This window comes from Haliotis rufescens, unplaced genomic scaffold (assembly GCF_023055435.1).
Source record: "Haliotis rufescens isolate VD_foot unplaced genomic scaffold, xgHalRufe1.0.p SCAF_6, whole genome shotgun sequence".
Taxonomy (NCBI): domain Eukaryota; kingdom Metazoa; phylum Mollusca; class Gastropoda; order Lepetellida; family Haliotidae; genus Haliotis; species Haliotis rufescens.
Window position 1 is genome coordinate 35,264,511 of NW_025964334.1, and position 17,962 is coordinate 35,282,472.

A 17,962-nucleotide genomic window follows, 5' to 3' on the forward strand; every position below is an offset into this window, starting at 1 on the left:
AAGTTTGATAACACGGCGTGTCATCTTGATGTAGGAGGTAAGTCAGACGTATATACAAGTCTCAGACGTCAGAGTCATCCGAATCGAAGCGCCACACTCAACATTGCCAGACTATTCTACTATTCAGACTGTTATACAGTTTTCAACATGTTCTGAAAATTCAAATCAAAATCTACCTTCCTCAGAATTCCTTTAAATTGAAATAAATTCAATCTCAATATTACTTAGATAATCTGGCATATCAAATGAAAAACCCACTTTCAACCAGTCCTTATAATGCCTGCAGGATATACTAGTTGAGATTGTTTAGAAACTAGTTCACAGAATGTTTTGAATGTCAAACTGGCTTATATAACCTTAAAGAACTCGTTACTTAATTTGCCGTATGTAAAATTATTATTTTTCCGGATCGTTTAATAGCGTTTATGAGAGCGATCATTATATTTCAAATTTGTTACCTGAATGTTTTCGTAATCTAATTCAATTTTTGCATTGCCTCCAGGAAATTTATACTATTGGACTCTTGATTGAAAATGTTGCACATGTGAACATATTTGTTTGTTGTTTTCCAGCTTAATGACAGCGGTCTGTAAATAATGGAGTCTGGACTAGACAATCCAGTTATTGACATCATGAGCATCAATCCACGCGATTGGGATACGATGACATGCATCAACCAAGTCAGTAAGTTTGACCACTCGATCCCGCTAGTCGCCTCTTACGACAAGCTAAGTCGCCTTTTACGGCAAGAATGGGGTGCTGAAGACCTATTCTACCCCGGATCTTCGTGGGTTGTGAACATATATACGTACTCAACTGCCCAGTCGTACATTACACGTACACACATGAGCATACTGTTAGATTGTATTAGCTCTCCTTTGTATCGTAATTATGTTGTAACAGTTTAACGTGGCAGAGAATTCACTGTCTCGTAGGACAAGCAATAGCGTGATTTGGAAGATAAATTATCAAACTGAATAGTGCCAAAATTAGTCCAAAATGTCGATATTGATTCTGTCGGACGATACAGCCACACATCAGGTGAGTGAGTGTTTGAGTGAGTGAGTGAGTGAGTGAGTGAGTGGGAAGGTTGAGACAACTCTATATGTTCTTTTATGACACTCTGGGTGAGTGAGTGAGTAGATGAGTGAGTGAGTGTGATTTTACGCCACTTTAAGCAATATTCAAGCAATATGCTCTTCACACGTTGTACCCCTGTCGGGAATCGAACCTGGGCCTTCGGCGTGACGAGCGGACGCGTTAACCACTAGGCTACACCACCAAAACACTAGAGCTCGGGGAGGGTGCTGATACCTAGGATCACAGTCCGAATACCAGGTATATTTGAACCAAGATCAGCAAATCCTGGCTGCCCATTGATTTGCATTGCATAGGACCACTGGGCTAACCTAGGTAGGAATGAGCAAGATTGTTACAGTTCAACATAAACGTGGAGTCCACCGCTTCACTGTGTGAGCTCAGCTTAATAAGAGACATATTTGAAATAAATTCGACGTAGCAACAGAGAGACTATGTACATCCTCCTGGTTGTAAACTGTCATTTGAGTCAAAATCGATTCCTATTCTTCTGAAAGGAGAAACTTAACAAACATATTTAAAAATATTTTACAGAACACCAAGCATGTCCACTGACTAATTTATTTTTCGTAACGGAAGCATTTTACGTAGGATGCGTCATACTGAGATTCTATGCCTCAAATTTAGATTCACTCTGCGTATGAAGCCTCTTTCATAACAGATGCGCTTTAAGTATGATGCATCGTAGAGAAAATGGATACTCACCGTCTCTTGCCTTGGTTTGCACCTTGATTCCGAATTGTCAATAGTTGCCTTGGTGATCCTTTTCTTGACGATTTATCAAATTCTATTAAGCGCTGTAAGGTTGTGATTAATGAAATAAGTAAAAATCATGTCATATTACATTTAATAGTAATAAGACTTGGCGACATGGATCTGAGCTTTTGAAGATGTAAAAAGGATAATATAAAAACAGACATGAAAGGAACTTTTTGACTACGCTCTGTCACTTTATCGGTTAAATTTAGGGCAAGGCCTTGAAATCACTAAACATGGTGTAATTTCCTGTAGAAGCATACATCGCAAAGCCTCGAGTGGTGTACAGTTTCTGAAAGCGACCAGGACACAACTCAGTGCCCTCTTTAGCAGATCACACGCCAGTCATTGAATACATGTACAATTATTAGTCTAGACACACAATGATATATCAGCCACCAGACCAACCAGCTATTCATCTAATACAAAAGCAAGACGGACAAACAAGGGAAACTAATGGTTCAAGTAAGGAACAGAACCCCGAAACATGTGAACTAGATTTCGAACACAACATTTTCATTAAGGTTTTATTGGCGGACGATCTATTCCGTGGTAAGACAGACTCGGAATAATTGTTAATGAGTGAAACGTCCTTGTGGGCGGTTGATGTTTGGACTTGCTTGCTTGGACCCAGCACGAGCAGCGAGTAATTTAGAAAAGGAAACATCCAGTGGTTTCGGGAAGAGGACGATGACGACATTTACCATTGCACGAATGAGTGAGTGAGTTGGGTTTAACGCCGCTTTTAACAGCTTAAAGTGTCAGAAACACCCGCAGTGATGCAGGTCTCAGACGTTTACCACTCACGAGCACGGGTATGGTGCTGTCAAACCTAGAACCATAATCGGGGCGAACCGAGACTCGAACCCCCAATCATAGGTTTCTGGCGTGCCCAAGGGACGCAACTCTGCACAGCGGATTGCGGCATATTATACGATTGGGACACCCGTGTCCCCTTGCCAGAATAAAAGTGTACACTGAGTAATATCTACACGTACGTGTCCAATGTGGCGCTACATAAACGTATATTTGTTTATCGATGCTATGATTTTGACTCAATTATGTATGTATCTTTTGATTAATATGTATTATTCTTAAGAAACAAATGTAAATTAGGGGCAAGCTTGTAATCTTCAGTCACGCTTTTAAAATAATTCTTATAACTTGTTTATTTCACCTTATCATTTGATAACTCCTTTTGTATTATTTCTTTATAAACGGGTTGTATGGTGTTTCCTAATAATTGGTATTAATCAAGGAAAGTGGGAGACTCAGTTAAAATATAATCGATTGATTGTTTGTTATTTAACGCCGCACTCAGCAATATTCCAGCTATATGACGGCGGTCTGTAAATAATCGAGTCTGGACCAGACAATCCACTGATTGACATCATGAACATCGATCCACGCAATTGGGATCGATGGCATGCATCAACCAAGTCAGCGAGCCTGACCACCCGATCCCGTTAGTCGCCTCTTACGACAAGCATGGATCTTCACTGGTCTCCCCACTGAGTTGGTTGGTTGGTTTGTTGTTTAACGCCGCACTCAGCAATATTCCAGCTGTATGACGGCGGTCTGTAAAATAATCGAGACTGGACCAGACAATCCAGTGATTGACATCATGAGCATCGATCCACGCAATTGGGATACGATGACATGCATCAACCAAGTCAGTAAGTTTGACCACTCGATCCCGTTAGTCGCCTCTAACGACAAGCTAAGGCGCCTTTTACGGCAAGAATGGGGTGTTGAAGACCTATTCTACCCCGGATCTTCGTGGGTTGTGAACATATATATGTACTCAACTGCCCAGTCGTACATTCCACGTACACACATGAGCATAGGTACTGTGAGATTGTATTAGCTCTCTCCTTGTATCGTGATTATGTTGAAAGAGTTTAATGTGGCAGAGAATTCATAGTCTCTTAGGACAAGCAATAGCATGATTTGGAAAATAAATTATCAAATTGAATAGTGCCAAAATAAGTCCATAATGTCGATATCGATTCTGTCGGACGATACAGCCACACATCAGGTGAGTGAGTGTGTGAGTGAGTGCGTGAGTGCGTGAGTGAGTGAGTGGGAAGGTTGAGGCAACTCTTTATGTTCTTGTATGATACTTTGGGTGAGTGAGTGAGTGAGTAGATGAGTGAGTGAGTGTGATTTTACACCAATTTAAGCAATATTCAAGCAATATGCTCTTCACACGTTGTACCAATGTCGGGAATCGAACCTGGGCCTTCGGCAGGACGAGCGGACGCGTTAACCACTAGGCTACCCCACCGAAACACTAGAGCTCGGGGAGGGTGCTGATACCTAGGATCATAGTCGGAATACCAGGTATTTTTGAACCAAGATCAGCAAATCCTGGCTGCACAGTGATTTGCATTGCATAGGAGGACTGGGCTAACCTAGGCCCCGAATGATCATGATTGTTACAGTTCAACATACACGTGGGGTCCACCGCTTCACTGTGTGAGCTCAGCTTAATAAGTGAAATATTTTAAATAAGTTCGACGTAGTAACAGAGAGACTATGTACATCCTCCTGGTTGTAAACTGTCATTTGAGTCAAAATCGATTCCTATTCTTCTGAAAGGAGACACTTAACAAACAAATCAAAAAATATTTTACAGAACATCCAACATGTCCACTGACTAATTAATTTTCGTAACGGAAGCATTTCACGTAGGATGCGTCATACTGAGATTCTATGCCTCAAATTTAGATTCACTCTGCGTATGAAGCCTCTTTTTGAGGTTCTATGTTTCATAACAGATGCGCTTTAAGTATGATGTATCGTAGAGAAAATGGATACCCACAGTCTCTTGCCTTGGTTTGCACCTTGATTCCGAATTGTCAATACTTGCCTTGGTGATCCTTTTCTTGACGATTTATCAAATTCTATGAAGCGCTGTAAGGTTGTGATTAATGAAATAAGTAAAATTCATGTCATATTACATTTAATAGTAATAAGACTTGGCGACATGGATCTGAGCTTTTGAAGATGTAAAAAGGATAATATAAAAACAGACATGAAAGGGACTTTTTGACTACGCTCTGTCACTTTATCGGTTAAATTTAAGGCAAGGCTTTGAAATCATTAAACATGGTGTAATTTCCTGTAGAAGCATACATCGCAAAGCCTCGAGTGGTGTACAGTTTCTGAAAGCGACCAGGACACAACTCAGTGCCCTCTTTAGCAGATCACACGCCAGTCATTGAATACATGTACAATTATTAGTCTAGACACACAATGATATATCAGCCACCAGACCAAGCAGCTATCACCCAACACAAAAGCAAGACGGACAAACAAGGGAAACTAATGGTTCAAGTAAGGAACAGAACCCCGAAACATGTGAACTAGATTTCGAACACAACATTTTCATTAAAGTTTTATTGGTGGACGATCTATTCCTTGGTAAGACAGACTCGGAATAATTGTTAATGAGTGAAACGTCCTTGTGGGCGGTTGATGTTTGGACTTGCTTGCTTGGACCCAGCACGAGCAGCGAGTAATTTAGAAAAGGAAACATCCAGTGGTTTCGGGAACAGGACGATGACGACATTTACCATTGCACGAATGAGTGAGTGAGTTGGGTTTAACGCCGCTTTTAACAGTATTCCAGTTATATCACGGCGTGTCAGCTTAAAGTGTCAGAAACACCCGCAGTGATGCAGGTCTCAGACGTTTACGTTTTTGATGAAACTCACGAGCACGGGTATGGTGCTGACAAACCTAGAACCATAATCGGGGCGAACCGAGACTCGAACCCCCAATCATAGGTTTCTGGCGTGCCCAAGGGACGCAACTCTGCACAGCGGATTGCGGCATATTACACGATTGGGACACCCGTGTCCCCTTGCCAGAATAAAAGTGTACACTGAGTAATATCTACACGTACGTGTCCAATGTGGCGCTACATAAACGTTTATTTGTTTATCGATTCTATGATTTTGACTCAATTATGTATGTATCTTTTGATTATGTATTATTCTTAAAAAATACATGTAAATTAGGGGTACGCTTGTAATCTTCAGTCACGCTTTTAAAATAATTCTTATAACTTGTTTATTTCACCTTATCATTTGATAACTCCTTTTGTATTATTTCTTTATAAACGGGTTGTATGGTGTTTCCTAATAATTGGTATAAATCAAGTAAAGTGGGAGTTAAAATATAATCGATTGATTGTTTGTTATTTAACGCCGCACTCAGCAATATTCCAGCTATATGACGGCGGTCTGTAAAATAATCGAGTCTGGACCAGACAATCCAGTGATTGACATCATGAGCATTGATCCACGCAATTGGGATCGATAACATGCATCAACCAAGTCAGCGAGCCTGACCACCGGATCCCGTTAGTCGCCTCTTACGAGAAGCATAATATAGTCGCCATTTTTGACAGGCATGGGTTGCTGAAGACCTATTCCACCCCGGATCTTCACGGGTAGTTAAAACATTATTACCAGTTGCATTGTGTGTTTTGCGTTGATACGAATGGTGGTAGTTATTGTGTCGATAGAATTTGGAGAGGAACCAGATGCTTAGGTCTCCTGGACTGCATATGAAAACTCTTGGTTGATGCGGAAGTTCAAGTGACATGGAGGATGTTAAATAATATTTCGGCAAAGTTTAATGCGAGTTGTATCAAGGCGTGCCATCTCTATTGTGTGAGTGATGCCTAGCCCCAGTTTTAAGGAATGATAGGTCAAGTTGAGTGCATCACAGTCCTGTAACCAATTGTATTCGGTTCTATCACGACGCGTCAGTTTGATGTGGGAGGAAAACCTGAAGTGATTCTGATCTCGGATCACTTTGGTGAAACCCACGAGCTTGGGTATCGTGCTGACAAACCCAGAAACATAATTAGGGTAATTCAAGCCCATGATGAGGTGTATGGGACGCCCAAGGGACGCACTTAACAGTGTCCCTGCATTTACAAGGTGAAGTGAAATGGGTTCACATAGCGACTTGCATGCACGCGATTATGTGGCAGCTGGGGGTAGTCCGCACTTTTGTCGGTTTTGTAGTGCTGGCCCGGTTCTTGATTTATCCCCACAATACCAAGCAAGTAACAACAAGTACGATCGTTTAACGTCTGTTGGTGCGATGCGATCAGGTGATCGAACCAATAACCGGGCAGACGCTCTATCCACTACACTACGCAGGCGGTCCCTTTTGCAAGGAGTGGATATATAAGAACAAACAGGCGCTTTTATGGCCTGACTTTGTTGTTTCGAAACTATTACATTTGTCGTTTAGTTTTGTGATTAAAATATTAGTTTGAGGTATAAATATTATTGGGATATACAACTTGACCGTTCTGGCACGACAATGCGCAGAAATGGATGAGTTGGCAGTTTTTGTGTGTTAGAAAAGTATATCAGATCGTAGAAGTTTACAATCTTGGCGCACTTCGTGGGTTGAATGACCACTGACTAAAATCAGGTAGAATCTGGGAATTAAACAAACGGTCAGTGGCTCCTGGCATGTATAAGGGGCGCAACTCTGGACTGTGACATGTGATGTCTTCTTTGATCAGTCTCCGACATGACATGATATAATATACTGATATCCGTTAGTTGTCTTTGTGTAGAATAACGTAGTGAAAGGCTTTCTCCGGGTATTGTTAACGCGCTTCTAAATACACTACATGCACATCGTCTCCGGGGCAGAACAGGTCCCCAAGCGCCAAAAGGCATAAACTGAGGATTAGATTGCTGACCTGGCTCAATTTGTGTCAATCGTATACCAGCGACAATGATTTTTCATTATTCTATAAACATTATTCGCGTGATCCAGACTCTATGAAAACAAAGGCCGCGATACACTTGAAGCCGGAAATATCCACGTCGATGAAACCATGTGCACAGTCGCTTCAGGGGCTGTTCCAAGAGGCTGTAAACAAAACTCACTCCCTCATCCACTCACCTAGGCTATACAGTATATAATACTGGAAATATTACCCTTTTTTTCTCTCCCCCACCTTCAGCTTCACAAACAATATATTCAAGCAGGTATTTGTTTTCTTCATCACTATACATCCACATCATTTCAAGACATTTACAAAAAACAACATTAACAATAATTAAACATGACAGAGACCGCTGATGCCGTATAACAATGTAACGATAATCTAAACAAAGGTTAAAGAGAAATGGAAACAATAAAATTGTAAATATTGATAAACCTTGAAACCATTATTAGGTTATCTGGTCATCAAGAATTTTCTTTTGTAGCACTTCAGTGCAAAATAAAATCAAAGGCTGGTAATAGTGCAAAGATTAAAGAAGAGATATCATCAAATAATACTAATTACACTGCATCAGTGACATGAGAACACGTTACAATGAGTGATGTACAGATTAAAGTACCATCTTTTGCAGCAGCAGCGGTGATGGTTGGTGGTGGTTTGGTGATTTGTTGTTTAACTCAGCAATATTCCAGCTATATGACGGCGGTCTGTAAATAATCGAGTCTGGACCAGACAATCCATTGATTAATATCATGAGCATCGATCCACACAATGGGGATTGATGACATGCATCAACCAAGTCAGCGAGCCTGACCACCCGATCCCGTTAGTCGCCTCTTACGACAAGTATAGTCGCCTTTTACGGCAAGCATGGGTTGCTGAAGACCTATTCTATCCCTGATCTTCACGGGTCTGGTGATGGTTAGAAGTGATCAGATGTGTCCTTGCATCGATTGCTCTTTGAAACAAAGAATAAATTACTCAAATGCGAACTATCGATTTGTTTCAAAATGGTAATTAATTTCAATATATTTCCAATATCATAATGCCCTGTCTTCGTTGTTGGCATTTATGATGAGTTCTTGGAATGTATTTAAAACGCATATATTGGAAGTATTATTAAGGCTTTTTGTGTCTGTATCAGCGAAAAAGAGCACATTGTAATTGGCTACGCCGTTATGGGGGATGTAAATGGTAAAGAAAAGAATAAAAAGAATTAAATAATCATGTCGCCGGTGAGGTGAGATGAGGTGAGGTGAAATATGGTTTCATATTGCCTTCACGTTTATTGCACTTACATAGCAGGTGAGGTGAAATGGGGTTTCATTTTGCTTTCACGATTATTGTGCTTACATAGCGACGTATGTGTGTGTGTGCACGTGTGTCTGTGTGTGCGCGCGTGCGTTTGAGAGTGTGTTGGCGTGTACTAGTCTGGACTTTTGCCGGTTTCATAGTGCTTCCCCACTGAGATTTCTTTGTTTGTTTGTTTAACGCTGCACTCAACAATATTCCAGCTATATGACAGCGGTCTGTAAATAATAGAGTCTGGACCAGACAATCCAGTGATTGACGTCATGAGCATCGATCCACGCAATTGGGATACGATGTCATGCATCAACCAAGTCAGCGAGCCTGACCACCCGATCCCGTTAGTCGCCTCTTACGACAAGCATGGATCTTCACTGGTCTCCCCACTGAGAAACAATGCGGCGGTTTAACATAGATCTCCCCTAATCCGACACATGATACTGACTCCGAACTGTTTTATCCCCTTAATACCTAGCAAATAACAGAAAGTCCCATCGTTTAACGTCTTTGGTGTGAGGTGTCCAGGGGATCGAACACCAACCCTTCCGCTCTCCGTGCAGACACTTTTTCCACGAGACCACGGGAGCGGTGATGTTAGTGAGTGCGTTGCGTCTAACTGTACATATGTATACCGACCTGTTTACAGCAGTAGAAGCCTACTTATATGCAGCTGGTAGATATTTTTGACCCCATTAAACCAAACATCTCGGGTATATGGTGCTAATAAACCAATGGTCATAATCGGGGCGAATATGGGATTCAAATATATTTTTGGCAAGGCTGAATTCGAATTTTCCCCAATATTTACGTTAGCAATTTATTAGTATCTGAATTATGAAATATTCTATACAGTGAAAGCTCATTAACTCGAACTTTGTTTAGGGGCGGTGGGGTAGTTAAGTGGTTAAAGCGTTCGCTCGTCACGCTAAAGATCATGGTTCGATTGCCCACATGTGTACAATGTGTGAAGCCCGTTTCTGGTATCCCCCGCTGTGATATTGCTGGAATATTAATAAAAGCGGCGTAAAAACTCACTCACTCACTCACTCAAACTTTGTTTACCCGACGCATCGCTTGGCAGAATCTATATCGACATTTTGGGCTAATATCGGTCTACTATTCAATTTGATCTTTTAGTTTCAAAATCACACTATTGCTTGTCCTATGGATCGAGTGGTTAGGCTCGATGACTTGTATTGGTCGATTACCTAGGGCCCCCGACTAAATTAAGGAAATAATGGACGTGTTTGTCTGGCAAACAAGAGGCTTGGCAATGTCAACTGGAGGATGGCATATCTTTCTCGAAATGTTCCCCATCCGTCGATGTGATTGTGTTATGGTTAGGAGAAGCGTATGCTGTTGTCAAACATTTGCTTCGACACGTAAGCAATAAAGAATTGATACCTAACGTTAGTGAAAGCTAAACCCATGAGATCTCCTTTGATCTGCTTCATTAATCATGAAATGCAAGGCGGCTTCAGGGATGTAAGACGTCTTATCGCGCAGAGCAGCTTTCCAATCCTTTGGTGTGCCAACTCTTATGATCGTGTATTTGAATTGCACCCTGGATCTGGTTTGCCCTGATCCTTCGTTTGACACAACCATGCGCTTGCTCGTGGGTTTCAACAAAGTCTTAAACAAAACTTTTTTTTCACCAAGCTTCCCTAATTTGTGGATTGTTTGTTAATATGACTCGAGCTAATCAATTCGTCTTTTTAGTGCAGTTAAAATTATATTTAGTCCTTGCCGCTGGTGTGATCATTATGTTTAAGCGTAGGAACTTTAAGCGTAACTCTCTTTAGTTCTATATTGGTTGGTTGTTTTTTTGTTTAACGCCGACTACTTCATCGACATCCCAACATCTACCGCTTCATTGAAGTCATCAAGAAGGTAGAACATGCTGATCGGGCCAAGATTTCGCAGATCGACTTTGGTGCTGCACCCAGGAGTAGAAAACGAGTCTACCGAGAGGTAGAGAATCTCTTGTGCCGCTTAAACGAACATTTGACCCAGGGATAAATAAACACCCATCCAAAACTTGCATGCTGTTGGTCATCTTTTGAAATTTGACTAGTGACTTATTGTGATTATCATCTGACTGATGAGTAAAATAAGATGTATATAAACATTCTTGTGGTTATTCCATTAAAATGACAAAGGTAACAGGCAGGGGATTAGGTGTCCATTAAACTGTGAACTTTGTTGTTATAAGCTGTAGGTGTTTGGGCATGTAGGCGTTTTGGGCGGACACCGGAGAACACACTGGATAGGATACCTTGATCTCTGTTAATGGCTTGCTTCTTTGGATTTCAATGCTTCTTGTTTCCTCTTGTCCCAATGACTGATGACCCTTGAAGATTCCGGGGTAGAATAGGTCTTCAGCAACCCATGCTTGTCGTAAAAGGCGACTAACGGGATCGGGTGGTCAGGCTCGCTGACTTGGTTGATACATGTCATCGATCCAAATTGCGTGGATCGATGCTCATGATATTAATTACTGGATTGTCTGGTCCAGACTCGATTATTTACAGACCGCCATCATATAGCTGGAATATTGCTGAGTGCGGCGTTAAACAACAGACCAACCAACCAACCATCCCAATGACTGATGATGACGGTATGGATAATCTTGTGGCCAGGAAATATGGTGGTTAGGATTTTTGATGAGGTGTTCTGAAAGGGCGGATTTCAACAGAGGTCTTGTGTTCTTTTATTCTGGTGGCTATGTGGCGTGAAGTCTCTCCAATGCGTTTGTGTCCACAGTTGGACAATGGAGAGACTTCACGCCCAATAGCCACCATTCATGTTCTTCCAACTTTTAAATGCCAACGAAGACTTCATGCCCCGGTTATTCTTACTGGCTTGTCAGGACCATATCTGTACTTTTGTATCCCACATAGACAAGAGCAGCTATATTGACTGACATACCGTTAGCCCCGGTATTTAGTTTTCTTACTGTATAGCCGTATGCGGTTTGTGTGTGTGTGTGTGTGTGTGTGTGTGTGTGTGTGTGTGTGTGTGTGTGTGTGTTTGTGTACGTGTGTGTACGTGTGTGTGTGTGTACGTGTGTATTTCATAGTAATTCATACAATTTTTTATTACATAATCGGAATCGTACAATGGACAAGGCTTTGAGCTGAGATTACCAATGATCATGGAAAGGATTTTATTTTACTTTTGTTAAAGCACACTGATGTGTAAATCACATGCTGTAACACAGAGAAAATACTTATCACCGTTCTCGATATTGCACATTCTTTTCAACTCATTATCTGGTACATCAGATATAACGTCTGTCTCTTTACACACACTGATATAGATCATGCTTCATAAATCAAACGCGTTCTAATCGTTCTGAAGTTATAATCTATATATGTGTCAACCTCTCTCCATGACATCTTGAGTTAATAGCCGATATTGTTTTGCTTTCACAACAAATGGCAACTTAATGTCAGGTTATTAAAAATAAAACGAATTACGCTTATGGCAGAGTTCCCATCGAACACCACAAACATTATATCATATGACATGTATCTTATTCCTTTGTGTGTAGTATATTATTCCTTTGTTTGTAGGGGGCGGTGGGGTAGTCTAGTGGCTAAAGCGTTCGCTCGTCACGCCGAAGATCCGTGTTCGATTCCCCACATGGGTACAATGTGTGAAGCCCAGTTGTGGTGTCCCCCCGCCGTGATATTGCTGGAATATTGCTAAAAGCGGCGTTAAACCATACTCACTCACTCACTTTGTGTGGGATAGTATATCATTCCTCTGTGTGTAGAATAGTATATTGTCTCTTTATGTGTAGTATGTTAGCTACACTGCAACAACCATAACAAGTAATTATTACATGTTTTATATTTGTATTGTTTATATAGTATGTTACAAAATTAAACATATTTAGTTCTTAGGAGTGATTGAGTGATTATTGTTTAACGCTGCATCAACAACAGTCCAGCTATTCGCGGCGATTGTTCCCTGGGCTCACGCTTAACCGAGTAAAGGGAAGATGGGCGTCCCCTTATCTTGCAGATTGCACTCTGTATTGGTGCCATGTCTCACACCTAAACCCTATTCACTTCCCTAAGCATGGCTAAATTTGTACAATGTTATATGTAATTATATAAACCGATAAACATATATTTATGATATTTGATAAGAGCTTGATTTCATGGAATGTGGCAAAGCTACCATAGTGTTAACTTTGACGCGTGTGCGAGCATGTTTGCGTTTGCACGTGCACGTATAATTGTATGTGGGATGTACTCGTGTGATATCGTACTTAGCATATTATATTCTCCAATAATCCATAGGGTAGGGGAACGGGTCGTGGGGGATGGAGGCGAGGGATCCTATGTCAATGTTTTCATACTTCTCCAGAGCTCCAGAAAAGGTGCATATTTGCTTAAAGTACGCAAATTGCATTTGTCAATCACCAAACCCATTTGTTTGCGTACAAATACGCACGATGAAATCAGATAACCCAATAGTATAGCAACACTGAGCGTAAATACCCAATGTACCTTTTTCAGCCTACGTTCATATTTTTTTCGGGGGCACGGGTGGCCTAGTCATCTAAGGCGCCGCGTTTCGCTGTGCAGAGTTGTGTCCCTTGGGCACGCCAGAAACCTATTGTTGTGGGTTCGAATCCCGGTTTGCCCCGATTATGTTTCTAGGTTTGTCAGCACCATACCCGTGCTCGTGTGTTTCACCGAAGTGGTTAACGTCTGAGACCTGCATCACTTCGGGCTTTCCTCCCACATTAAGCTGACATTGAAACTCACTCACTCATATTTTTTTCGTTCTGACTGAATACAATCATCATGTCTACAAGAAATCTACTGCAGTGAATAATAGTTAAACCTCTTAGCCATACAACCTTGTTTTGAGCAGAAACTCTAATTCATATGCATGATGAGACACACCATCAGGAAGAGGAATGCAATTGGTGCCCATGGGGGTACCTACTTTTTGCCTAAATGTCTTATCCCCACATTTTACATTGATTATATCAATAAGGAAGTCCACCATTTCGCATACTGTTTTCTCAGTGAACATCAGATGGCATTTGCTTTCATTTTTGACAAATTGACCTGAAAGTGATGTACAAGGTTAAAAAATCAAATGTTTCGACAGAATTGAACTTTGTTTTTTTCTGTAATTGCACAAAAGTCAAGCAAATCCTTTTAGTTTTTGAGAATCCACATGGTATTAATTCCACTTGTCTCATATACATTCTCTGAATATAAAGAAAGTCCTTTTTGGATTGTATTAAGGATTATGGTTAATCTTTGCGACAGAGATTTGGTGGTGCATTTGCTGGACCCAGCATTATATTTCTCTTTGTACGGATATTTATGGAGCTTGGGAATCCAGTGCAAAAGAGGAATGGACAATGGTTATAATTGCTGTTCTGTTCTGTTAAGAACGGAAAATCTCTACAAGAAAGTGTAACTGTTGCTGGTGGGTATCAAGTGATTAAAACGTAGAAAAAAAACAATTATACAGAGCTGCTTGCCATCTTCGAATGTCCTTGTGAAACAGCGCAGCTACGGCAAGGATTATAAATGAAGCGGCAAATCCTTGATTTTTGGCAGAACGAGATAACAAATATTCAGGACGGAAAATGACTGGGTATAAAATTAGACCTTTCTCATTGATGAGCGGAACATCAATTTAATGCCATCGGGTGATGAAAAACTCATACAAAACACAGACGTCCAGAAGGTAATCACGTCTAAGAGCATCTGCAAATGATCAGCTCATCCGTTCTTCTTGTTGCATTCATCGAGTAAGGCGTTTCCAGCCATCATTCAGTTGCTCATAGAAAGTGTATTGTGGCCAATGAAATAGACATGCATTGTTCTATTCATGTTACCAGATGTCGTAATTCTCAATATTTGGCGAACCGGTCCCTTGGGATCAGACATAAAAAAGTAGGCACACAATAGATGGTTATCGATTAGCCTCCCCACGATGCTCGTCCACTTTTATGAGTGATTGCATCTTTTGTATGCCCCAAACTAGTGTATAGTACATCTATAAATGCCTTATGACACGAGAGAGAGAGAGAGAGAGAGAGAGAGAGAGAGAGAGAGAGAGAGAGAGAGAGAAATACTGATACATTTGGAGCGAGAGGAATATTCGTTTGATTGAACATTGCTTTATGCGCAACAGTATATTTGCAGCTTCTTGCACAATCATTGAAGGTATTATATTAAGGAGATATTCTATGTATACTAGGTCACTTTATGGATATATTATTTTCCCATGTTACCGAGCATGTATGAGTTCATATTTTAGGCTAAAAACTTTTGTTTTTCCCACATCTGTAAAGATATATTGCCAGGCTTTTTCCTATTTTTTCATGCTTGGTTTACGTAAAGATTCAGTAAACTAAGGTAACCATTAGTTTAGTCAACCATTTACCTTACAGGCCTTGGAAACGGGTCAATGGTTGCTGAACAATTCTTGTTTTCAGTGACATATTTCTTATTCTCACAGCCTGCTAAATAACGACTGTGCTTATCATTTTAATTCTATTCCACATTTATAACTTTTAGGGTCATCAAAGTAAAAAAATATACACCGAATGATACTGCAACGGTGATGCGGCTACGATCTGTTTGACTGGTGAGGAAACAGCATTGACATCATGGGCAATCAGACTCGCCGTGTTGTATTTTAGGACACAACCGACCACACGGGTCCATCGGCGCAGCCTTGTGCCAAACTGTACAGAGATATTAGAAATCCCACGACTGACAACCCAATTGTTTTGATGGTTATAATTGCTGTTCTGTTCTCAGTACTCAAGAACGGAAAATCTCTATAAGACCTCGTTCTCATCCTCATCAAACAGGTGCCCATGGACTGATTTGATTTTGCAAATTTGTCCAACAGTTTGCTATCAGCACCATCCGTAGCCCTAATGGGTTCGCCAAGATAATTGTCTGGTGATGGTTAAATTACTTATATCTGATGAAATACTGCCTGAGGGTACCCGAAGGTGATCGGCGAGACATTCAATAATAATTGTACATATTGATAGCAACAAGTAGATTAAATACTTAGTAAGGATAAGCTTTATGGATTAACAACTACTTTATTACAATTAGGTGCGACGTTTCGGTGTAGGTTCTAACACCGTTATCAAGCAAGTGATGCTCAGAGTATGGTTGACAAGTGTTTATACAGGTAGGAGGCAATGTTTATACAGAAGAGTAGATTTAAGATGTAGTTATACTTGAGTGGAGAAGCATGTTACGTACACAACAGGGTAAACCTATTGACCATTGAGTGAGTGAGTGAGTTGGGTTTAATGCCGCTTTTAACAATATTCCAGTTTTATCACGGCGTGTCAGACGACTGGGCCACCCGTGCCCCCTATTGACCATTGAAGTCAGTAATATAAACAAAAGGATCGAAGCCATTAATATAAACAAAAGGATGAGTTGATGGTACGCCGGGGGTATGTTGGTTGGTTGGTTTGTTCAACGCCGCACTCAGCAATATTCCAGCTAAATGACGGCGGTCTGTAAATAATCGAGTGTGGACCAAACAATCCCGTGATTGAAATCATGAGCATCGATCCACGCAACTGGGATCAATGACATGCATCAACCAAGTCAGCGAGCCTGACCACCCGATCCCGTTGGTCGCCTCTTACGACAAGCACAGTCCCTTTTTACGGCCAGCATGGGTTGCTGAAGACGTATTCTACCCTTGTTGATTGGTGGTTGGAGTCTCTTTATGTTGATGGCCTCTTGTAGTTTTCTGATTTGAAGTCTTTGAGGCTAGAGGTGAGGGATTTGACTTTGTCCCACTGGATGCTGTGGCTTGGGTTGTAACGGATATGGTTTAATAGAGCTGCCTATGAGTCATCTTTGGAGAGCTTTGATGTTCTTTAATTCGGGTTTGGAGGGGCCAAGCTGTTTCGCCAATATAAGCCTGTCCACAGTTGCCTGGAATGTGGTACATTGCTCCTGATGGTTCTGGCTTGTGTCTGGATGGTGGTTAGCTGTGGCTAGACGCAAACTAGAACCCTCGGGAGCATTGTACCACATTCCGTGCAAGTGTGGACCAGCTTATATTGGCGAAACATCTAGGCCCTTCACACCCCGAATTAATGAACATATAATGCTTGCGGTAATAGGCGACTTTGCTTGTCGTAAGAGGCGACTAATGGGATCGGGGAGTCAAGTTCGCTGACTTGCTTGATGCATGTCATCGTATCCCAATTGCGTGGATCAATGCTCATGATGTCAATCACTGGATTGTCTGGTCCAGACTTGATTATTTACAGACCGCTGTCATATAGCTGAGTGCGACGTTAAACAACAAACAAACAGAACATATGATCAATCATTGATGGAAAGTTTATTGTCTTAAAGTCCATTGAAAATTGAAGGCGACAAAACCCTTTCTAAAAAACCTAATATTGTGACATTAAATTATATTATCAGCTGTATTGACAGTTATCGCTAAAAGCATAATGTTATTTCTTCTGCCTAAATGTGTCAGTGTGTCCTCCTGCTTTCCGGCGGTAGGCATCTGTATTATTTGTCCTAAATTGAGACTAGTGTCAGCCTGGTACAGTTACAATTCAAGAGATAAAGACATATCGTATGAAATCGTATCCCCGACATTTACATCCAATGATAACGAGTCGTACTTTGTATGAATCTGATATCTGTCTTGATAAGAGCTTACCTGCAATTTCCATCGATTTTCATGCATTATGATTTAACGAATAGGGCCAGAATCACGAGAGCAGTGACACACGATGTCTTTTCCTATCCAGATTTATCTCTTGTATTGCTTTGTGTCAGTTCTTTGTTGGACTAACTACCGCGTGATTGATGATCGTGTGTTGGAATAAAATTGAACGTACTATCTACGATAATTCGACGAAAATAATATGGTCCTATCTACAATAATGAACAATATTCTAGCTATATGATTAAAACGGTGACCTAAAGACCCGTGAAGATTCCGGGGTTGAATAGGTCTTCAGCAACCCATGCTTGCCGTAAA